This window comes from Triticum aestivum, chromosome 4B, assembly GCF_018294505.1.
Source record: "Triticum aestivum cultivar Chinese Spring chromosome 4B, IWGSC CS RefSeq v2.1, whole genome shotgun sequence".
In the NCBI taxonomy this organism is placed as follows: domain Eukaryota; kingdom Viridiplantae; phylum Streptophyta; class Magnoliopsida; order Poales; family Poaceae; genus Triticum; species Triticum aestivum.
Window position 1 is genome coordinate 172,536,193 of NC_057804.1, and position 24,221 is coordinate 172,560,413.

The following is a 24,221-nucleotide window of genomic DNA, read 5'->3' on the forward strand; positions in this document are numbered from 1 at the left end:
ACAGATGGTTACGGTTTCCTGACCATGGACATTGGATGTCCTTGATAACGGGATCACATCATTAGGAGAATGATGTGATGGACAAGACCCAATCCTAAGCCTAGCACAAAGATCGTGTAGTTCGTATGCTAAAGCTTTTCTAATGTCAAGTATCATTTCCTTAGACCATGAGATTGTGCAACTCCCGGATACCGTAGGAATGTTTTGGGTGTACCAAACGTCACAACGTAACTGGGTGGCTATAAAGGTGCACTACAGGTATCTCCGAAAGTGTCTGTTGGGTTGGCACGAATCAAGACTGGGATTTGTCACTCCGGTAAATGAAGATGTATCTCTGGGCCCACTCGATAGGACATCATCATAATGTGCACAATGTGACCAAGGGGTTGATCACGGGATGATGTGTTACGGAATGAGTAAAGAGACTTGCCGGTAACGAGATTGAACAAGGTATCGGCATACCGACGATCGAATCTCGGGCAAGTACAATACCGCTAGACAAAGGGAATTGTATACGGGATTGATTGAGTCCTTGACATCGTGGTTCATCCGATGAGATCATCGTGGAACATATGGGAGCCAACATGGGTATCCAGATCCCGCTGTTGGTTATTTACCGGAGAACGTCTCGGTCATGTCTGCATGGTTCCCGAAACTGTAGGGTCTACACACTTAAGGTTCGATGATGCTAGGGTTATAAAGGAAGTTTGTATGTGGTTACCGGATGTTGTTAGGAGTCCCTGATGAGATCCCGGACGTCACGAGGAGTTTCGGAATGGTCCGGTGGTAAAGATTTATATATGGGAACTCCTATTTTGGCCACCGAAAAATGTTCGGGATTTTTCGGTATTGTACCGGGAAGGTTCTAGAAGGTTCCGGAGTGGGGCCCACCTGCATGGGGGGACCTACATGAACGTGGGTAGTGGGGGCAAGGCCCCACACCCCTGGTTAAGGCGCACCAAGATCCCCCCTTAGAAGGAATAAGATCATATCCCTAAGGGATAAGATCAAGATCCCTAAAAAGGGGGGATAACAATCGGTGGGGAAGGAAATGATGGGATTTCTTTCCTCCCACATTTGGCAATGCCCCAATGGACTTCGAGGGCAAGAAACCAGCCCCCTCCACCCCTATATATAGTGGGGAGGCGCATGGGAGCTTGACCCAAGTTCTGGTGCAGCCCTCCCCCTCTCCCAAGTACTCCTCCTCTCCCGCGGTGCTTGGCGAAGCCCTGCAGGATTGCCACGCTCCTCCATCACCACCACGCCGTTGTGCTGCTGCTGGATGGAGTCTTCCTCAACCTCTCCCTCTCTCCTTGCTGGATCAAGGCATGGGAGACGTCACCGGGCTGTACGTGTGTTGAACACGGAGGTGCCGTCCGTTCGGCACTAGGATCTCCGGTGATTTGGATCACGATGAGTACGACTCCTTCAACCCCGTTCTCTTGAACGCTTCCGCTTAGTGATCTACAAGGGTATGTAGATGCACTCTTCTTCTCCTCGTTGCTAGATTACTCCATAGATTGATCTTGGTGATGTGTAGAAATTTTTTGATTTCTGCTATGTTCCCCAACAGTGGCATCATGAGCTAGGTCTATTGCGTAGATTCTTTGCACGAGTAGAACACAAAGTAGTTGTGGTTGTTGATTTTGTTCAATATGCTTACCATTACTAGTCCAATCTTGTTTCGACGGTATTGTGGGATGAAGCGGCCCGGACCGACCTTACACGTACTCTTACGTGAGACAGGTTCCACCGACTGACATGCACTTGGTGCATAAGGTGGCTAGAGGGTGTCAGTCTCTCCCACTTTAGTCGGAACAGATTCGATGAAAAGGGTCCTTATGAAGGGTAAATAGCAATTGACATATCACGTTGTGGTTTTGCATAGGTAAGAAATGTTCTTGCTAGAAACCCATAGCAGCCACGTAAAACATGCAAACAACAATTAGAGGACGTCTAACTTGTTTTTGCAGGGTATGCTATGTGATGTGATATGGCCAAGAAGAATGTGATGAATGATATGTGATGTATGAGATTGATCATGTTCTTGTAATAGGAATCACGACTTGCATGTCGACGAGTATGACAACCGGCAGGAGCCATAGGAGTTGTCTTTATTTATTGTATGACCTACGTGTCAATCAACAATGCCATGTAATTACTTTACTTTATTGCTAAACCGTTAGCCATAGTAGTAGAAGTAATAAGTTGGCGAGAAAACTTCATGGAGACACGATGATGGAGATCATGGTGTCATGCCGGTGACGATGATGATCATGGAGCCCCGAAGATGGAGATCAGAAGGAGCAAAATGATATTGGCCATATCATGTCACTTTTTGATTGCATGTTATGTTTATCATGTTTATGCATCTTATTTTCTTAGAACGACGGTAGTAAATAAGAAGATCCCTCATTAAAATTTCAAGAAAGTGTTCCCCCTAACTGTGCACTGTTGCGAAAGTTCGTCGTTTCGAAACACCACGTGATGATCGGGTGTGATAGATTCTTACATCCACATACAACGGGTGTAAGCCAGATTTACACACGCGAAACCCTTAGGTTGACTTGACGAGCCTAGCATGTACAGACATGGCCTCGGAACACAAGAGACCAAAAGGTCGAGCATGAGTCGTATAGTAGATACGATCAACATGAAGATGTTCAGCGATGATGACTAGTCCATCTCACGTGATGATCGGACACAACCTAGTTGACACGGATCATGTAATCACTTAGATGACTAGAGGGATGTCTATCTGAGTGGGAGTTAACTTAATTATCCTGAACATAGTCAAAAGATCTTTGCAAATTATGTCGTAAGCTCGCGCTTTAGTTCCACTATTTAGATATGTTCCTAGAGAAAATATAGTTGAAAGTTGATAGTAGCGATTATGCGGACAATAGAAAGCTTATGTCCTTAATGCACCTCTCAGTGTGCTGAACCCCAAACGTCGTCTGTGGATGTTGCAAACGTCGGACATACACGTTTTGATAACTACGTGATAGTTAAATTAAACGGTTTAGAGTTGAGGCACCTAAGACGTTTTCGAAACGTCGCGGAACATATGAGATGTTTCGAGGGCTGAAATTGGGATTTCAGGCTCGTGCCCACGTCAAGAGGTATGAGACCTCCGACGATTTTCTTAGCCTGCAAACTAAGGGAGAAAAGCTCAATCGTTGAGCTTGTGCTCAGATTGTCTGAGTTCAACAATCACTTGAATAGGGTGGGAGTTGATCTTCCAAATGAGATAGTGATGTTTCTCCAAAGTCATTGCCACCAAGCTGCTAGAGCTTCATGATGAACTATAACATATCAGGGTTAGATATGATGATCCTTGAAGTATTCGCGATGTTTGACACCGCGAAAGTAGAAGTCAAGTAGGAGCATCAATTGTTGATGGTTAGTAAAAACCACTAGTTTTCAAAAGGGGCAAGGGCAAGAAGGGATACTTCATGAAACGGCAAATCAGCTGCTGCTCTAGTGAAGAAACCCAAGGTTTAACCCAAACCCGAGACTAAGTGCTTCTATAATAAGGGGAACAACCACTGGAGCAGAATCACCCTAGATACTTGGTAGATAAGAAGGCTGGCAAGATCGATAGAAGTATATTGGATATACATTATGTTAATGTGTACTTTACCGGTACTCCTAGTAGCACCAGGGTATTAAGATACCGGTTCGGTTGCTAAGTGTTAGTAACTCGAAATAAAAGAGCTACGGAATAAACGGAGACTAACTAAATGTGAGCTGACGATATGTGTTGGAAGTGTTTCCAAGTTTGATGTGATCAAACATCAAACGCTCCCTCTACCATCAAGATTAGTATTAAACCTGAATAATTGTCATTTGGTGTTTGCGTTGAGCATAGACATGATTGGATTATGTCTATCTCAATACGGTTATTCATTTAAGGAGAATAATGGTTACTCAATTTATTTGAATAATACCTTCAATGGTCTTGCACCTAAAGGAATGGTTTATTGAATCTCGATCATTGTGATACACATTTTCATGCCAAAAGATATAAGATAGTAATGATAGTACCATTACTTGTGGCACTTCCATGTAAGTCATATTGGTATAAAACGCATGAAGAAGCTGCATGTTGATGGATCTTTGGACTCACTCATTTTTGAAAAGTTTGAGACATGCGAACCATGTCTATTGGTGTATACGCATGAAGAAACTCCATGCAGATGGATCGTTTGGAATTACTTGATTTTGAATCACTTGAGATATGCAAATCATACCGCATGGGCAAGATGACTAAAAAGCCTCATTTTCAGTAAGATGGAACAAGATAGCAACTTGTTGGAAGTAACACATTTTGATGTGTGCAGTCCAATGAGTGCTGAGGCATGCAGTGAATATCGTTATGTTCTTACTTCACAGATGATTCGAGTAGATGTTGAGTATATTTACTTGATGAAACACAAGTCTGAATTATTGAATGGTTCAAGTAATTTCAGAGTGAAGTTGAAGATCATTGTGACAAGAGGATAAAATGTCTATGATATGATCATAGAGATGAGTATCTGAGTTACAAGCTTTGGCACGCAATTAAGACATTGTGGAAATTGTTTCACAATTAATACCGCCTAGAACACCATAGTGTGATGGTGTGTCCGAACATCATAGTTGCACCCTATTGGATATGGTGCGTACCATGATGTCTCTTATCGAATTACCACTATCGTTCATGGGTTAGGCATTAGAGACAACTGCACTCACTTTAATAGGGCACCACGTAATTCCGTTGAGACGACACCGTTTGAACTATGGTTTGGAGAAACCTAAGTTGTCGTTTCTTAAAGGTTTGGGGCTGCGACGCTTATGTGAAAAAGTTTCAGGTTGATAAGCTCGAACCCAAAGCGGATAAAATGCATCTTCATAGGACACCCAAAACAGTTGGGTATACCTCCTAATTCAGATCCGAAAGCAATAGGGATTGTTTCTTGAACCGGGTCCTTTCTCGAGGAAAAGTTTGTCTCGAAAAGTTGAGTGGGAGGATGGTGGAGACTTGATATGGTTATTGAACCATCACTACAACTAGTGTGGAGCAGGGCACAGGAAGTTGTTCCTGTGGCACCTACACCAATTGAAGTAGAAGCTTATGATAGTGATCATGAAACTTCGGATCAAGTCACTACCATACCTCGTAGGGTGACAAGGATGTGTACTGCTTCAGAGTGGTACAGTAATCCTGTCTTGAAGGTCATGTTGCTAGGCAACAATGATCCTACGAGCTATGGAGAAGCGATGGTGGGCCCAAATTCCGACAAATGGTTAGAAGCCATGAAATCCGAGATAGGATCCATGTATCAGAACAAAGCATGGACTTTGGTGGACTTGCCCAATGATCGGCAAGCCATTGAGATAAATGGATCTTTAAGAAAAAACGGACGTGGATGGTAATGTCACCATCTATGAAGCTCGACTTGTGGCGAAGAGTTTTTCACAAGTTCAAGGAGTTGACTACGATGAGATTTTCTTATCCGTAGCGATGCTTAAAGTCCGTCGGAATCATGTTAGCATAAGCTGCATTTATGAAATCTGGCAGATGGATGTCAAAATGAGTTTCCTTACCAGTTTTCATAAGGAAAGGTTGTATGTGATACAATCAGAAAGGTTCTGTCGATCCTAAGGATGCTAAAAGGTATGCTAGCTCCAGCGACCCTTCCAAGGGATAGAGCAAGCATCTCGGAGTCAGAATATACACTTTGATAAGATGATCAAAGATTTTGGGTTTATACAAAGTTTATGAGAAACTTGTATTTCCAAAGAAGTGAGTGGGAGCACTATAGAATTTCTGATGATTATATGTTGTTGACATATTGTTGATCAGAAATGATGTAGAATTTCTGGAAAGCATATAGGGTTATTTGAAAGGTGTTTTTCAATAGAAAACCTGGATTAGGCTACTTGAACATTGAGCATCAAGATCTACGAGGATAGATCAAAAACGCTTAATGGTACTTTCAAATGAGCATATACCTTGACATGATCTTGAAGGTGTTCAAGATGGATCAGTCAAAGAAGGAGTTCTTGCCTGAGATGTAAGGTATGAAGTTAAGACTTAAAGCTCGACCACGGTAGAAAACAGAGAAAGGACGAAGGTCGTCCACTATGCTTTAGACGTAGGCTCTACAGTATGCTATGCTGTGTACCGCACCTGATGTGTGCCTTGCCACATGTCTGGCAAGAGGGTACAAAGGTGATCAAGGAGTGGCTCACCAGATAGTGGTCAAAATTGTCCCTGGAGTAATAAGGACATGTTTCTCGGTTATGGAGGTGATAAAGAGTTCGGCGTAAAGGGTTACGTCGATGCAAGCTTTAACACCTATCCGAGTGACTCTGAGTAGCAAAACGGATACGTATAGTGGAGCAACCATTTGGAATACCTCCAAGTGGAGTGTGGAAGCAGCATTTACAATATGACCTAGAGATTTGCGAAGTACATACAGATCTGAATGTTGCAGACCCGTTGACTAAAGCCTCTCTCACAAGCAAAGCATGATCAAACCCAAGAACTCATTGAGTCTTAATCACATGATGATGTGAACTAGTTTAGCGACACTAGTAAACTCTTTCGATGTTGGTCACATGGCGATGTGAGCTGTCAGTGTTAATCACATGACGATGTGAACTAGATTATTAACTCTAGTGCAAGTGGGAGACTGTTGGAAATATGCCCTAGAGGCAATAATAAATTAGTTATTATTATATTTCCTTGTTCATGAGAATCGTTTATTATCCATGCTATAATTGTATTGATAGGAAACTCAAATACATGTGTGGATACATAGACAACACCATGTCCCTAGTAAGCCTCTAGTTGACTAGCTCGTTGATCAATAGATGGTTACAGTTTCCTGACCATGGACATTGGATGTCCTTGATAACGGGATCACATCATTAGGAGAATGATGTGATGGACAAGACCCAATCCTAAGCCTAGCACAAAGATCGTGTAGTTCGTATGCTAAAGCTTTTCTAAAGTCAAGTATCATTTCCTTAGACCATGAGATTGTGCAACTCCCGGATACCGTAGGAATGCTTTGGGTGTACCAAACGTCACAACGTAACTGGGTGGCTATAAAGGTGCACTACAGGTATCTCCGAAAGTGTCTGTTGGGTTGGCACGAATTGAGACTGGGATTTGTCACTCTGGTAAACGGAGAGGTATCTCTGGGCCCACTCGGTAGGACATCATCATAATGTGCACAATGTGACCAAGGGGTTGATCACGGGATGATGTGTTAGGGAACGAGTAAAGAGACTTGCCGGTAATGAGGTTGAACAAGGTATTGGCATACCGACGATCGAATCTCGGGCAAGTACAATACCGCTAGACAAAGGGAATTGTATACGGGATTGATTGAGTCCTTGACATCGTGGTTCATCCGATGAGATCATCGTGGAACATGTGGGAGCCAACATGGGTATCCAGATCCCACTGTTGGTTATTTACCGGAGAACGTCTCGGTCATGTCTGCATGGTTCCCGAACCCGTAGGGTCTACACACTTAAGGTTCGATGACGCTAGTGTTATAAAGGAAGTTTGTATGTGGTTACTGGATGTTTTTAGGAGTCTCGGATGAGATCCCGGATGTCACGAGGAGTTCCGGAATGGTCCGGTGGTAAAGATTTATATATGGGAACTCCTATTTTGGCCACCGGAAAATGTTCGGGATTTTTCGGTATTGTACTGGGAAGGTTCTAGAAGGTTCCGAAGTGGGGACCACCTGCATGGGGGGACCCACATGAACGTGGGTAGTGGGGGCAAGGCCCCACACCCCTGGTCAAGGCGCACCAAGATCCCCCCTTAGAAGGAATAAGATCATATCCCGAATGGATAAGATCAAGATCCCTAAAAAGGGGGGATAACAATCGGTGGGGAAGGAAATGATGGGATTTCTTTCCTCCCACCTTTGCCAACGCCCCAATGGACTTGGAGGGCAAGAAACCAGCCCCCTCCACCCCTATATATAGTGGGGAGGCGCATGGGAGCTTGACCCAAGTTCTGGCGCAGCCCTCCCCCTCTCCCAAGTACTCCTCCTCTCCCGCGGTGCTTGGCGAAGCCCTGCAGGATTGCCACGCTCCTCCATCACCACCACGCCGTTGTGCTGCTGCTGGATGGAGTCTTCCTCAACCTGTCCCTCTCTCCTTGCTGGATCAAGGCATGGGAGACGTCACCGGGCTGTACGTGTGTTGAACGCGGAGGTGCCGTCCGTTCGGCACTAGGATCTCCGGTGATTTGGATCACGACGAGTACGACTCCTTCAACCCCGTTCTCTTGAACGCTTCCGCTTAGTGATCTATAAGGGTATGTAGATGCACTCTTCTTCTCCTCGTTGCTAGATTACTCCATAGATTGATCTTGGTGATGCGTAGAATTTTTTTGATTTCTGCTACGTTCACCAACATTGACAATGTTCAATATAACTAGAAAATCAGTAGGATATTTTATTTTCGCACACAAGACTTCAACATATCTAACAATCCCAAGTGGTGTGATGGTATCTCTATTAGCAAGTTTAATAGTAACATCTATGTCTTCTATTTCAGCGGGTGCTATATCATTCATAATTTCTTGGTATAAAGTAAAAGGAACAACACTCACACTAGCACCTAAGTCACATAAACCATGATAGCAAGGATCTCCTATTTTAACTAAGACGACAGGCATGCCAACAACAGGCTTGTTCTTATGTTTAGTATCGGGTTTAGCAATTCTAGCAGCTTCATCACAGAAGTAGATAACATGCCCATCAACATTTTTGACCAAGAGATATTTAACCATAGAAATACCAGGTTCTACTTTCATTTGTTCAGAGGGTTTAGGTGCCATAATATTACTTTTGCGAACCACTTTTGATACCTTAGCATGCTCCTTTATCCTAACAGGGAAATGTGGTTTTTCAATATAAGCAGTAGGCATAACTTGATCAACATTATAAATGATAGTTTCATTTTTAACATTCCCGGTGCTTTAATTTCTTCTTTAATAGGAGGATGATATTTAAACCACTTCTCCTTAGGGAGATCAACATGAGTAGCAAATGATTCAGAAAAAGAGGCTACCATCTCAGAGTCAAGTCCATATTTAGTGCCAAACTTGTGAAAGGCATCGGTATCCATAAAAGATTTGACACAATCAAACTCAAGCTTAATACCTGAGTATGTACCTTCGCCGAGTTCCCAATCTTTAGAGTTGCGTTTAATTCTTTCTAAAATATCCCACCTGAATTCAATAGTCTTCTTCATAAAAGAACTAGTACAAGAAGTATCGAGCATGGATTGATCATCACGAGAAAGCCAAGCATACTTTTTTTGAATAATAATTTCTATTGAGAGCTCATGATTGGGGCATGAATATAACATTAACTTAAGCCTCGCCCAAGCTAGAGCAGTACTTCCTCCTTCACGAGGCCAAAAATTTTATATATAATTCTGATCACGATGAACTAGATGCATATGATAAAACTTTTGGTAAAATTCCAATTTCAATCAGTTCCAGTTCCACGATCCAATATCATCGCATAGCCTATACCATGTCAATGCTTTTCCATTCAAAGATAAAGGGAAAACCTTCTTCTTAACTTCATCTTCGGGTAAACCTGCAAGTTTAAATAATCCACAAATTTCATCCTGATGTATCAAATGCATATCGGGACGTTTTGTTCCGTCTCCTGCATAAGGATTAGCTACCCGTTGCTCTATCATACCCCAAGGAATTTCATAACTAATATTTTCAGTAGGTGCAGTAGGTTGAGGGTCAAATCTTTGTGTTTTTGTTCGAGGTGAAGATACCCCGTACAAACCCCTCAAAGGATAATTTTCCGAAGTAACAAGTGACAGTAAATTTAAGCATTCAATATAAATTTTGCCTTACCGATTTCCACTTACCAAGAGCGCTTCACTCCCCGACAACGGCTCCAGAAGAGAGTCTTGATGACCCACATGTATAGGGGATCAATCATAGTCCTTTCTATAAGTAAGAGTGTCGAACCCAACGAGGATTAGAAGGAAATGACAAGTGGTTTATAGCAAGGTAATTTCTGCAAGCACTGAAATTGTCAGTAAAAGGTATTTTGATAGCAAGATAATTTGTAACAAGTAACAAGTAACAATAGTAACAATAAGTGCAGCAAGGTAGCCCAATCCTTCTGATGGCAAATGACAGGCCGATACGGTCTCAGATAATAAGTAAAGTGTTCATGGGGGCACACGATGAATTTTATCTAGTCACTTTCATCATGTTGGTTTGATTTGCATTCGCTACTTTGATAATTTGATATGTGGCTGGACCGGTGCTTGGGTGTTGTTCTTACTTGAACAAGCCTCCCACTTATGATTAATCCCCTCGCAAGCATCCGCAACTATGAAAGAGGAATTAAGAAACAATCTAACCATAGCATTAAACATATGGATCCAAATCAGTCCCTTACGGAATAGCGCATAAACTAGGGTTTAAGCTTCTGTCACTCTAGCAACCCATCATCTAATAACTACTCCACAATGCATTCTCGTAGGCCCAAAGATGGTGAACTGTCATGTAGTCGATGTTCACATAACACCACTAAGGGAATCACAACATACATATCATCAAAATATCGAACGAATATCAAATTCACATGATTACTTGCAACATGACTTCTCCCGTGGCCTCAAGAACAAGGGCAACTACTCACAAATAATATCCATGCTCAAGATCAGAGGGATATTAAATCGCATAATGGATCTGAACATATAATCTTCCACGAAATAAACCATCTAGCATCAACTACAAGATGTAATAAACAGTACTAGTCACCCATAGGTACCAATCTGAGGTTCTGGTACAAAGATTGAACACAAGAGATGAACTAGGGTTTGAGATGAGGTGGTGTTGTTGAATATGTTGATGAAGATTGGCCTCCCAAAGATGAGAGGGTTGTTGGTGATGATGATGGCTTCGATTTCCCCCTCCAAGAGGGAAGTCCCCCCAGCGGAATCGCTCTGCTGGAGGGCAAAAGTGCTCCTACCCAAGTTCCGCCTCGAGACAGTGACGCTCCGTCCCGAAAGTCCTCTCCTTATTTTTTCTAGGTCAAAAGACCTTATGTACCATAAGATGGGCACCAGAGGCGGGCCAGGGTGCCCACTACCCACCAGGGCGCACCTGGAGGGGCTGGCGCATCCTCGTGTCTTGTGGCCACTTGGAAACCCCCCTCTGATAGTTCTTTTCTCCAATATTTATTATGTATTCCAAAATAATTCTCCATAGAATTCAGCTCATTTGGAGATGTGCATAATAGGTATCTCTGACATAGCTTTTTTGGGTCCAGAATTCCAGCTGCCGGTATTCTCCCTCTTTGTGTAAACCTTGCATATTATGAGAGAAAAGGCATTAGAATTACTCCACATGCTGTTATTATGCATAAAAACATTATAAATAATAGTAAGAAAACATGATGCAAAATGGACGTATGAACACTCACAACATACATATGGAGCAAAAAGTTTCAGCCAGGCACATAGAAAGATAGGGGCTTATAGTTCCGGCTCCCAACTTATTGACCTCATGGGAGATGTCAACAATAATAACTCATGGTCACCCATATTCAACTGGATATATGTGCCTGGATCTTTCTCCACCACATGACGCTTGCAAAAGAGAAAATAAAAAAGGAATAGAGGAGAACACTTTGACTCTTGCATAAAAAGTAAATGCATAAAAGTAAAAGATAGGCCCTTCACAAAGGGAAGTAGAGGTTTTCATGCGCTTTTTGGTTTTTGATGCACAATATCTTAATGCAAAAGAATGTCACATTATATTTCCCCTTATGATTTCAACCTTTATTATGCAGTCCATCACTTTTATTACTTTGCCATTGATACGTCTCCGACGTATCTATAATTTTTTATTGTTCCATGCTATTACATTACCCGTTTTGGATGTTTATGGGCTTTACTATACACTGTTATATCATTTTTGGGACTAACCGATTAACTGGAGGCCTAGCCCAAATTGTTGTTTTCTTGCCTATTTTAGTGTTTCGAAGAAAAGGAATATAAAACGGAGTCCAAACGGAATGAAACATTCGGGAGAGTTATTTTTGAAACGAACGCAATCCAGGAGACTTGGAGTAGACGTTAGGGAAGCTTCAAGGAGGCCACGAGGGTCCATGGTGTGCCCTACCCCCTTGGGCGCGCCCCCCACCCTCGTGGCTCCCCTAACCGACTTCTTTCGCCTATATGTATCCATATCCCGGAAAACATCTAGGAGTACAATAGATCGGGAGTTCCGCCGCCGCAAGCCTCTGTAGCCACCAAAAACCAATCGGGACCCTGTTCCGGCACCCTGCCAGAGGGGGGATCCCTCACTGGTGGCCATCTTCATCATCCCCGTGCTCTCCATGACAAGGAGGGAGTAGTTCACCCTTGGGGCTGAGGGTATGTACCAGTAGCTATGTGTTTGATCTCTCTCTCTCTCTCTCTATTTCTCTCTCTCTCTCTCTCTCTCGTGTTCTTGATTTGGCATGATCTTGATGTACCGCGAGCTTTGCTATTATAGTTGGATCTTGTGATGTTTCTCCCCCTCTACCTTCTTGTAATGGATTGAGTTTTCCCTTTGAAGTTATCTTATCGGATTGAGTATTTAAGGATTTGAGAACACTTGATGTATGTCTTGCATGTGCTTATCTGTGGTGACAATGGGATATTCACGTGATCAACTTGATGTATGTTTTGGCAATCAACTTGCGGGTTCTGTGACCTTGTGAACTAATGCATAGGGGTTGGCACACGTTTTCGTCTTGACTCTCCGGTAGAAACTTTGGGGCACTCTTTGAAGTTCTTTATGTTGGTTTGGATAGATGAATCTGAGATTGTGTGATGCATATCGTATAATCATGCCAACGGATACTTCAGGTGACATTGGAGTATCTAGGTGACATTAGGGTTTTGGTTGATTTGTGTCTTATAGTGTTATTCTAGTACGAACTCTATGATAGATCGAGCGGAAAGAATAACTTCGTGTTATTTTACTACGGACTCTTGAATAGATCGATCAGAAAGGATAACTTTGAGGTGGTTTCGTACCCTACAATAATCTCTTCGTTTCTTCTCCGTTATTAGTGACTTTGGAGTGACTCTTTGTTGCCTGTTGAGGGATAGTTATATGATCCAATTATGTTATTATTGTTGATAGAACATGCACTAGTGAAAGTATGAACCCTATGCCTTGTTTCCTACCATTGCAATACCGTTTACGCTCACTTTTATCATTAGTTATCTTGCTGTTTTTACATTTTCAGATTACAAAAAGCTATATCTACCATCCATATTGCACTTGTATCACCATCTCTTCGCTGAACTAGTGCACCTATACAATTTACCATTGTATTGGGTGTGTTAGGGAGACAAGAGACTCTTTGTTATTTGGTTGCAGGGTTGTTTGAGAGAGACCATCTTCATCCTACGCCTCCCACGGATTGATAAACCTTAGGTCATCCACTTGAGGGAAATTTGCTACTATCCTACAAACCTCTGCACTTGAAGGCACAACAACGTCTACAAAGAGAAGGTTGCGTAGTAGACATCAAGCTCTTTTCTGGCGCTGTTGCCGGGGAGGTGAGTGCTTGAAGGTATATCTTTAGATCTTGTAATAGAATCTTTTAGTTTCTTGTTTTATCACTAGTTTAGTTTTTAGTTTGCCTCATACGCTTCATCTTTTTAATATCTTTCGTGAAAATGATGGGAAGGAAAATTGTGCTCAAGTACTAGAAGAAGAATTACATAGAATGCTTGGCATAAAACATGTGAATGATTAGCATGATTGCAATGTTGTTAGTATGAATTCTTTGAATACCTATGATGCTAATGATATGCAAAGCCACAAGCTTGGGGATGCTATGTTTGATGAAGATGATATTATTTGTCCCCCAAGTTTTGATGAGCAAATTTATTATGATGAAAGCGTGCCACCTATTTATGATGATTATTGTGATGACACGTATGCCATAAAGAATAAACATAACTATGAAACTTGTCATCATGATTTTAATTTTCAATTGGATTATGCTTCACATGATAGTTATTTTGTTGAGTTTGCTCCCACTACTATTGATGAGAATAAATTTGCTTATGTGGAGAGTAGTAAACTTTCTATGCAAGTAGATCATGACAAGAATGCTTTATGTGATGGTTATATTTTTGAATTCATTCATGATGCTACTGAAAATTATTATGAGAGAGGAACATATGCTTGTAGGAATTGCAATAATATCAAGTTTCCTCTCTATGTGTTGAAAATCTTAAAGCTATGCTTGTTTTACCTTCCTATGCTAGTTGATTCTTGTTCCCATAAGTTGTTTGATCACAAAATCCCTATGCATAGGAAGTGGGTTAGGCTTAAATGTGCTATTCATATGCTTCATGATGCTCCCGTTATGTTTCAATTCTTATCTTTTATGTGAGCATCATTGTCATCATCATGCCTAGCTAGAAAGGCATTAAAGAAAAGTGCTTGTTGGGAGACAACCCAATATTTACCCTTACTGTTTTTGTGTGTCCACATGATTATGCTACTGTAGTAATCATGTTTTATAGCTTTTGTTTCAATAAAGTGCCAAGGAAGACCTTTAGGATAGCTTACGGTGATAGTTGTGTTGATCCTGCTGAAAAACAGAAACTTTTGCACCCAGTAAATTAGTTTTTATAATTCACATAGACGTGATTTTGATCTGATTCTTTTTTATATGGATTTTTCACAAAACTTTCTCAGGTTTTCCTAATTTGGTAGGATTGTTGGAGTTACAGAAGTATTCTAAAGATAAAGATTACTACAGATTGTTCTGTTTTTGACAGATTCTGTTTCCTATGTATCGTTTGCTTATTTTGATGAATCTATGAGTAGTATCGAAGGGTATGAACCATAGAAAAGTTGGAATACAATAGATATTACACCAATATGAATTTATAAAGAGTTCACAACAGTACCTAAGTGGTGATTTATTTTCTTATACTAACGGAGCTTACGAGTTTTCTGTTGAGTTTTGTGTTGTGAAGTTTTCAAGTTTTGGGTAAAGATTCAATGGACTATAGAATAAGGAGTGGCAAGAGCCTAATCTTGGGGATGCCCAAGGCACCCCAAGGTAATATTCAAGGGCAACCAATAGCCTAAGCTTGGGGATGCTCCGGAAGGGATCCCCTCTTTCGTCTTTGTTCATCGGTAATTTTACTTGGAGCTATATTTTTATTCACCACATGATATGTGTTTTGCTTGGAGCGTCATTTTATTTTCTTTTGTTTTGCTTGCTGTTTGAATAAAATACCAAGATCTGAAATTCTTAAATGTTATAGAGTCTTCACATAGTTGCATAATTATTCGACTACTCATTGATCTTCACTTATATCTTTCGGAGTAGTTTGTCATTTGCTCTAGTGCTTCACTTATATCTTTTCGAGCACGACAGTGGTTTTATTTTGTAGAAATTATTGATCTCTCATGCTTCGCTTATATTATTTTGAGAGTCTTTTAGAACAGCATGGTATTTGCTTTGGTTATAAAATTGGTCCTAATATGATGGGAATCCAAGTTGGGTATAATAAAAACTATCATATAGAGTGCATTGAACACTATGATCGATTTGATACTTGGTAATTGTTTTGAGATATAGAGGTGATAATGTTAGAGTCATACTAGTTGGGTAATTATGAAATTGAGAAATACTTGTGTTAAAGTTGGCAAGTCTCGTAGCATGCACGTATGGTAAAAGTTGTGTGACAAATTTGTAGCATGGGGTGCTCTTTGATTGCCTTCCTTATGTGTGGAGGTCGGGATCGCGCGATGGTTAACTCCTACCAACCCTTCCCCTAGGAGCATGCGTAGTAGTACTTTGCTTCGAGGGCTAATTAACTTTTGTAATAAGTATATGAGTTCTTTATGACTAATGTGAGTCCATGGATTATACGCACTCTTACCCTTCCATCATTGCTAGCCTCTACGGTACCGTGCATTGCCCTTTCTCACCTTGAGAGTTGGTGCAAACTTCACCGGTGCATCCAAACCCCGTGATACGATACACTCTATCACACATAAACCTCCTTATATCTTCCTCAAAACAGCCACCATACCTACCTATTATGGCATTTCCATAGCCATTCCGAGATATATTGCCATGCAACTTTCCACCGTTTCATTTATTATGACATGTTTCATCATTGTCATATTGCCTTGCATAATCATGGAGTTGACATCGTATTTGTGACAAAGCCACCATGCATAATTTTTCATACATGTCACTCTTGATTCATTGCCCATCCCGGTACACCGCCGGAGGCACTCATATAGTCATATTGTTCTAGTATCGAGTTGTAATCCATGAGTTGTAAGTAAATAGAAGTGTGATGATCATCATTATTATAGCATTGTCCCTTGAAAAGAAAGGCAAAAAAGGAGAAAGGCCAAATAAAAAAAATAAAGGCTAAATAAAAAAAAGGGGGGGGACAACGTTACTATCCTTTTCCACACTTGTGCTTCGAAGTAGCACCATGACCTTTACGATAGAGAGTCTCTTATTTTGTCACTTTCATATACTAGTGGGAATTTTTCATTATAGAACTTGGCTTGTATATTCCAATGATGGGATTCCTCAAATTGCCCTAGGTCTTCGTGAGCAAGCAAGTTGGATGCACACCCACTTAGTTTCTTCTTTTGAGCTTTCATACATATTATAGCTCTAGTGCATCCGTTGCATGGCAATCCCTACTCCTTGCATTGACTTCAATTGATGGGCATCTCCATAGCCCGTTGATTAGCCGCGTCAATGTGAGACTTTCTCCCTTTTTGTCTTCTCCACACAACCTCCATCATCATATTATATTCCACCCATAGTGCTATATCCATGGCTTACGCTCATGTATTGTGTGAGGGTTGAAAAAGTTGAAGCACGTTAAAAAGTATGAACCAATTGCTTGGCTGAAACCAGGATTGTGCATGATGGGAGTATTTTGTGTGACGAAAATGAAGCATGACCTAACTATATGATTTTGTAGGGATAAGGTTTCTTTGGCTATGTTATTTTGATAAGACATGATTACTTTGTTAGTATGCTTGAAGTATTACTATTTTTATGTCAATATGAACTTTTATCTTGAATCATTTGGATCTGAACATTCATGCCACAATAAATAAAATTACATTGAGAAAAATGCTAGGTAGCATTCCACATCAAAAATTCTGTTTTTATCATTTACCTACTCGAGGACGAGCAGGAATTAAGCTTGGGGATGCTTGATACGTCTCCAAGGTATCTATAATTTTTGATTGTTCCATGCTATTATATTACCCGTTTTGGATGTTTATGGGCTTTACTATACACTTTTATATCATTTTTGGGACTAACATATTAACCGGAGGCCTAGCCCAAACTGCTGTTTTCTTGCCTATTTCAGTGTTCCGAAGAAAAGGAATATCAAACGAAGTCCAAACGGAATGAAACCTTCGGGAGAGTTATTTTTGGAACGAACACAATCCATGAGACTTGGAGTAGACGTCAAGGAAGCTTCGAAGAGGCCACGAGGGTCCAGGGTGCGCCCCCACCCTCGTGGGCCCCTCGTGGCTCCCCTGACCGACTTCTTTCGCCTATATATATCCATGTACCTCGAAAACATCCAGGAGTACAATAGACCGGGAGTTCCGCCGCCGCAAGCCTCTATAGCCACCAAAAACCAATCGGACCCTGTTCCGGCACCCTGCCAGAGGGGGATCCCTCACCGGTGGCCATCTTCATCATCCCGACGCTCTCCATGACGAGGAGGGAGTATTTCACCCTTGGGGCTGAGGGTATGTACCAGTAGCTATGTGTTTGATCTCTCTCTCTCTCTCTCTCTCTCGTGTTCTTGATTTGGCACGATCTTGATGTACCGTGAGCTTTGCTATTATAGTTGGATCTTATGATGTTTCTCTGCCTCTACTCTCTTGTAATGGATTGAGTTTTCCCTTTGATGTTATCTTATCGGATTGAGTCTTTAAGGATTTGAGAACACTTGATGTATGTCTTGCATGTGCTTATCTGTGGTGACAATGGGATATCACGTGATCTCCTTGATGTATGTTTTGGTGATCAACTTGTGGGTTCAGTGACCTTGTGAACTTATGCATAGGGGTTGGCACACGTTTTTGTCTTGACTCTCCGGTAGAAACTTTGGGGCACTCTTTGAAGTTCTTTGTGTTGGTTGAATAGATGAATCTGAGATTGTGTGATGCATATCGTATAATCATGCCCACAGATACTTGAGGTGACATTGGAGTATCTAGGTGACATTGGGGTTTTGGTTGATTTGTGTCTTAAGGTGTTATTCTAGTAAGAAGTCTATGATAGATCGAACGGAAAGAATAGCTTCGTGTTATTTTACTACGGACTCTTGAATAGATCAATCAGAAATGATAACTTTGAGGTGGTTTCATACCCTACAATAATCTCTTCGTTTGTTCTCTGCTATTAGTGACTTTGGAGTGACTCTTTGTTGCATGTTGAGGTATAGTTATATGATCCAGTTATGTTATTATTGTTGAGAGAACTTGCACTAGTGAAAGTATGAACCTTAGGCCTTGTTTCCTAGCATTGCAATACCGTTTGTGCTCACTTTTATCATTAGTTACCTTGCTGTTTTTTATAATTTCAGATTACAAAAACCTATATCTACCATCCATATTGCACTTGTATCACCATCTCTTCGTCGAACTAGTGCACCTATACAATTTATCATTGTATTGGGTGTGTTGGGGACACAAGAGACTCTTTGTTATTTGGTTGCAGGGTTGTTTGAGAGAGACCATCTTCATCCTACGCCTCCCACGGATTGATAAACCTTAGGTCATCCACTTGAGGGAAATTTGCTACTGTCCTACAAACCTCTGCACTTGGAGGCCCAACAACGTCTACAAGGAGAAGGTTGCGTAGTAGACATCACTGTTATATTATCATTCTTGGATGTTTTACAATCATTTTATAGTCAGTTTATATCATTTTTGGTACTAACCTATTGACATAGTGCCCAGTGCCAGTTGCTGTTTTCTGCATCTTTTTTACATCACAGGAAATCAATATCAAACAGAGTCCAAATGCAACGCAACTCCTGGAGGAACTTTTTTGGGCCAGAAGAAAGCCAATGGGCCAAGGATGCACCTGAGGGGCTGCTGGAGGTGAGCAGCACCCTCCAGGACGCGCCAGGGGGCCCAGGCGTGCCCTGGGGGTTGTGCCCACCTCGGATGCCCCCCGAACCGCCTCTTTGCTCTATAAATACCACAATATTCCAGAAACTCTAGGGGAGTCGACAAAATTTTGATCCAGCCACCGCAGAGTCCAGAACCACCAGATCCAATCTAAACATCAGCATGGTGGGGTTCACCACTTCCATTGGTGCCTCTCTTATGATGCATGAGTAGTTCTTTGTAGACCTACGGGTCCGTAGTTATTAGCTAGATGGCTTCCTCTCTCTCTTTTGATTATCCATACAATGGTCTCTTGGAGATCCACATGATGTAAGTCTTTTTGTGGTGTGTTTGTTGGGATCCGATGAACTTTGAGTTTATGATCAGATCTATGTTTTTATTCATGAAAGTTATTTGAGTCTTCTTTGATCTCTTATATGCATGATTGCTTATAGCCTCATATTTCTTCTCTGATATTTGGGTTTTGTTTGGCCAACTTGATCTATTTATCTTGCAATGGGAAGAGGTGCTTTGTAGTGGGTTCGATCTTACGGTGCTTGATCCTAGTGATAGAAGGGGAATCGACACATATGTATTGTTGCTACTAAGGATAACAAGATAAGATCTATATCTGCCGCAATGGATCTCATCTACATCATGTGATCGTTCTTATTGCATTACTCCGTTTTCTCATGAACTTAATACACTAGATGCATGCTGGATAGCGGTCGACGTGTGGAGTAATAGTGGTAGATGCAGGCAGGAGTCTGTCTACTAATCTTGGACGTGATGCCTATATAATGATCATTGCCTGGATATCGTCATGATTACTTGAAGTTCTATCAATTGCCCAACATTAATTATTTTCCCACTGAGGGAGTCCTGGATTAGGGGGTGTTCGGATGGCCGGACTGTAACCTTTTGCCGGTGTCACACCCTAGCTAGTTCATGCATTAGAGTGTTGCATCATGTCTATTTTTCTCAACAGAAACTTGAAATGGGGATGACAGAACCCCCAGCCCCCTCTGAAACCAACTAGGGTTTACTAAAAATAATTTCAATGAACCTGAAATGCCCTTCTAAAATGTCCATCATTTTTGTCTTGGTTCAGAACCTCTGCCAAAAGTGGTGCAAAATTTGCTAGGTCATCCTAAGGTCTTTGAATTAAATCATAAGTATTTGAGTTTGGGCATTTAAATTATATAAAATATTTTAAATGCTCAAATAATCCCAAACTAAAGTGTTCCATGCTAGATATATTCCAGTTAGTGGCCATGAGCAGTTTGGTGATTTTTGGAGTTGTCTAGGTATTTTTAGAAAGTCCACAAAGTTACAGAATAAATAGAAAAGAGAAATAAAAGAGAGAGAGAGAGGGAACTAACCTGGCAGCCCACTAGCCAGCCCACCTAGCCGGCCCAGCCCAGCAGCCCCTCCAGCGAGCTGCTTGCCTTCACCAGGCAGGCAGGCAGGTGCTCGATAGCGGCACCAGCACGCGCCACGCAGCTGCCCGCCGCCCTGCTTCCTCCCCTCGCCTCTCTGCTGACCGGTATGAGCTCCACGTCGCGCCCCGAACCCCGTGGACACTTCCATTTCCCCCTGCCTCTCTCCCTCGCTCTCCCACGCCATGGCCGACGCCACCGCAGCCGCACCATCGCCGTAGTCGCGCTCTCCGTCGTCCTTGCGCCGTGCCGTCGTGTCCAGGAGCTCCCCCGCCCTCCTCTTCTTCGAGCTAGCCAGCCACGAGCGCTCGCTTGCCCCGAGGCCTCTGCACCGACCTCGCCCGACTCCACCATCGCCGGAGATCCCCTTCACCGTCGCCACCGCACCAGCTCGTCCCAGACCGCGCCGTCTGCTTCCTCGAGATCGCCGTGAGCCCAGCTACCTCTCCCCCTTTCCTTTCTTGCTTCCGAGCCCCGTAGCGACTGCACGTAGCTTACCCGCACGCGCCGCCGCGGAGCTCGTCGCCGACGTGACTCCGGCCACCCACTGGCCACACCACCATGTCCAATGCACTCACCGCACTCGTAGGAACCCGTAGCACCTCACCACGAGCCTCTCCGTGCTCCGTAGCCTCGGGTTCATCATCACCCGAACTCCAGCGACCGCCAAGGTCATCGCCGGCGCTGTTTCCGGCCACCCCGAGCTCAACCAACACCACCAAGAGCTGCGGCTTGCTCCCAGCTACACGTAGATGCCCTCCGCGACTCTTTTGGTCGCCAGAATGCACAAAACCACTCTCACCGCCGTGTTCGGCCTCGCCGGCGGCTAAACACCGGCGAGTTGACCCCGCTAACCCCTCGTTTGACTATGGGTGGGCCCAGTTTGACCCCCTTGGGTCAATGACAGGTGGGGCCCAGCCCTGTTAACTAATCAGGATTAGTTTTAATTAATATTTAGTTAAACTAATTACACTGACACATGGGACCCACTAGTCAGGGTTGACCTGGACTGTTCCGTTGACCGCTGACGTCATCATGACATAATGCTGACGCAGTAATTTATTTACTGGAATTATTTTTATACAGGAAATTCCAGTAAATACCACAAACTTTAAAAAATCATAGAAATTAATCTGTAACTCCAAATGCAAAGTTTTATATATGAAAAATGATCAGAAAAATCCAATCTATCCATCTGTACTGGTTTCATGCATGTTTAAGCAAGCTAACCTGATGTTTAGTGCAGAACAAGATAAAGCACTTAAAATGGCCATTTATGAGTTTGAAACTTGAATCTTTGATTCAAAATGGTTCAAACCCATCTGGTCTTAGTTGCATTAGCCCAATACACTCATTTTGCCATGTCTCATGCATGCATCATATTGTTGCATATTGTTTGGTGATGTTTGTGTATCGGTGCTCTTTGCGGCAGGTTCTGCCTCCGAGGAGTACCACGATTACCCTAACGAAGAACAATATCAGTGCATCGACCCATCAGGCAAGCAACCAACCATTTGATCATATCGATACAATCCCATGTTCTCGCTTCTGCTCTCTTTTACTGCATTAAGACAACGCGTTTCAAACTGCTGTGTGCTACGGTAGTTGAACCCATTTCCTCTGCATGACCTGTCATTGCCACAGTAACTAGATGAAACCCACTAGCATGTGTAGGAGTTGATTGAGCCATATGTATGTGTTGTTCCTACCTTGCTATGCCTGCTATGCTTAGAGTCGTGTCAGGTCTGGTTCATCTGGGTGATGGGCTAGAGTGAAATGATCATGCCGGTAATGAGAGTGATGTGTTGAACACGATTTGGTAAAGGTATCGATGAGAGGCCATGTAGGAGTACATGGTGGGTTGTTTCATTGAAGCCGACCTTAAGCACTGAGATCTGTATGTGTGATTTAAGATTCAGCTACTACCATGCATTGGGCCCTGAAATATGACCCCGCTCGACTTCTTATTCACCCTAGTCCTCTGTCCAGGAGTTGCAAGTAGTTTCTGGTGTTTGTAGCTTACTGGAGGCCGTGGGCAGCGCTGACCCGCGGGGTGGGATGTGATGCGGTAGGTACGTGGCCGGGTATGCCGGGCACCCGTTAGGTGTCTCGGAACCCTGTACACATCGTTCGGGGCCGTATGTGGAAACCTCGGCCGGACTCCCTGTGGATGGAACCTGAATAGGCGATAAACCTGGACTAGAGACTTAGGTGTTTAGGTAGGTCGTGGTCTACACCCACGTCGGCTTTCGCTTGAAGTCTGCCGAGCACATGTCGTGTGCAGACGCTAAGTGGTGGAAACATGTATGAAGAAGTACACCCCTGTAGGGTTAACATTATCTATTCGAATAGCCGCGTCCACGGTAAAGGACTACTTGGTTGCCTATACAGTTCATAGGCAAGTAAATGGATACTATTAAAATCCTCAAGATAAGCGTGAGTGCCGAGGATCGCTCTTCCGTAGGATGACGGAGGTGGATCCTCGGTGGTGTATTGAGTTGGTGTGTAGTGGATTCGAGTGCGCAAAACCATTTCAAGTTGGTGTCTCGTAAGATAGCTTAGCCAAGAGTCAAAGCTGGCTTGCTGCAATAACCCCACCAACCCTTCTTGATAATGTGCATGTATGTAGGATCTCATGTAAGTCTTGCTAGGTACCTTTGTACTCATGTTGCTATAATTTACATTTTCCAGAAGACGCTGCAACCCCTTCTCACGGGTTCTTCGTAGATGTTGACATTGATGAGTAGGCTGAAGCCCAGGTGGTGATCCTGAGCTTATGAAGGACCATGTAGTATAGTCAGGCTTACCCAAGCCTCTTTTATTTTACTAGATGTCTGTACTCAGACATGTCTCTTCCGCTGTTGGCTTGTATGATTGTATGACTTGAATGCTGAGTCGTGTGACCCGTACTTGTGTGTATGATATGTATGGCTCTCTGAGCCTTTAAATAAAGTACTTGTGTCGTAGATTCATGTTGTGATGCCTTGTTGTATTTGCACATATCGAGCATATTGTGTATGATTGAAATGCTTGGTATGTGTGGGATCTGACTATCTAGTTGTTTATCCTTAGTAGCCTCTCTTACCGGGAAATGTCTCCTAGTGCTTCCACTGAGCCTTGGTAGCTTGCTACTGCTCCGGAACACTTAGGCTGGCCGGCATGTGTCCTTCTTCGTTCCTGTGTCTGTCCCTTCGGGGAAATGTCACGCGATGGATACCGGAGTCCTGTTAGCCCGCTACAGCCCGGTTTACCGGAGTCCTGCTAGCCCAGTGCTACAGCCCGGATTCACTCGTTGATGACCGACACGTTCGATGCTGGGTCATGGATGCCTGTCCCTGTAAGTTTGTGCCACTTTGGGTTCACGACTAGCCATGTCAGCCCGGGTTCCTTGTCATATGGATGCTAGCGACACTATCATATACGTGTGCCAAAAGGCGCAAACGGTCCCGGGCAAGGTAAGGTGGCACCCGTGGGAATACCGTGCGTGAGGCCGCAAAGTGATATGAGGTGTTACATGCTAGATCGATGTGGCATCGAGTCGGGGTCCTGACAGCGTTGGCATCAGAGCCGGACTGCCT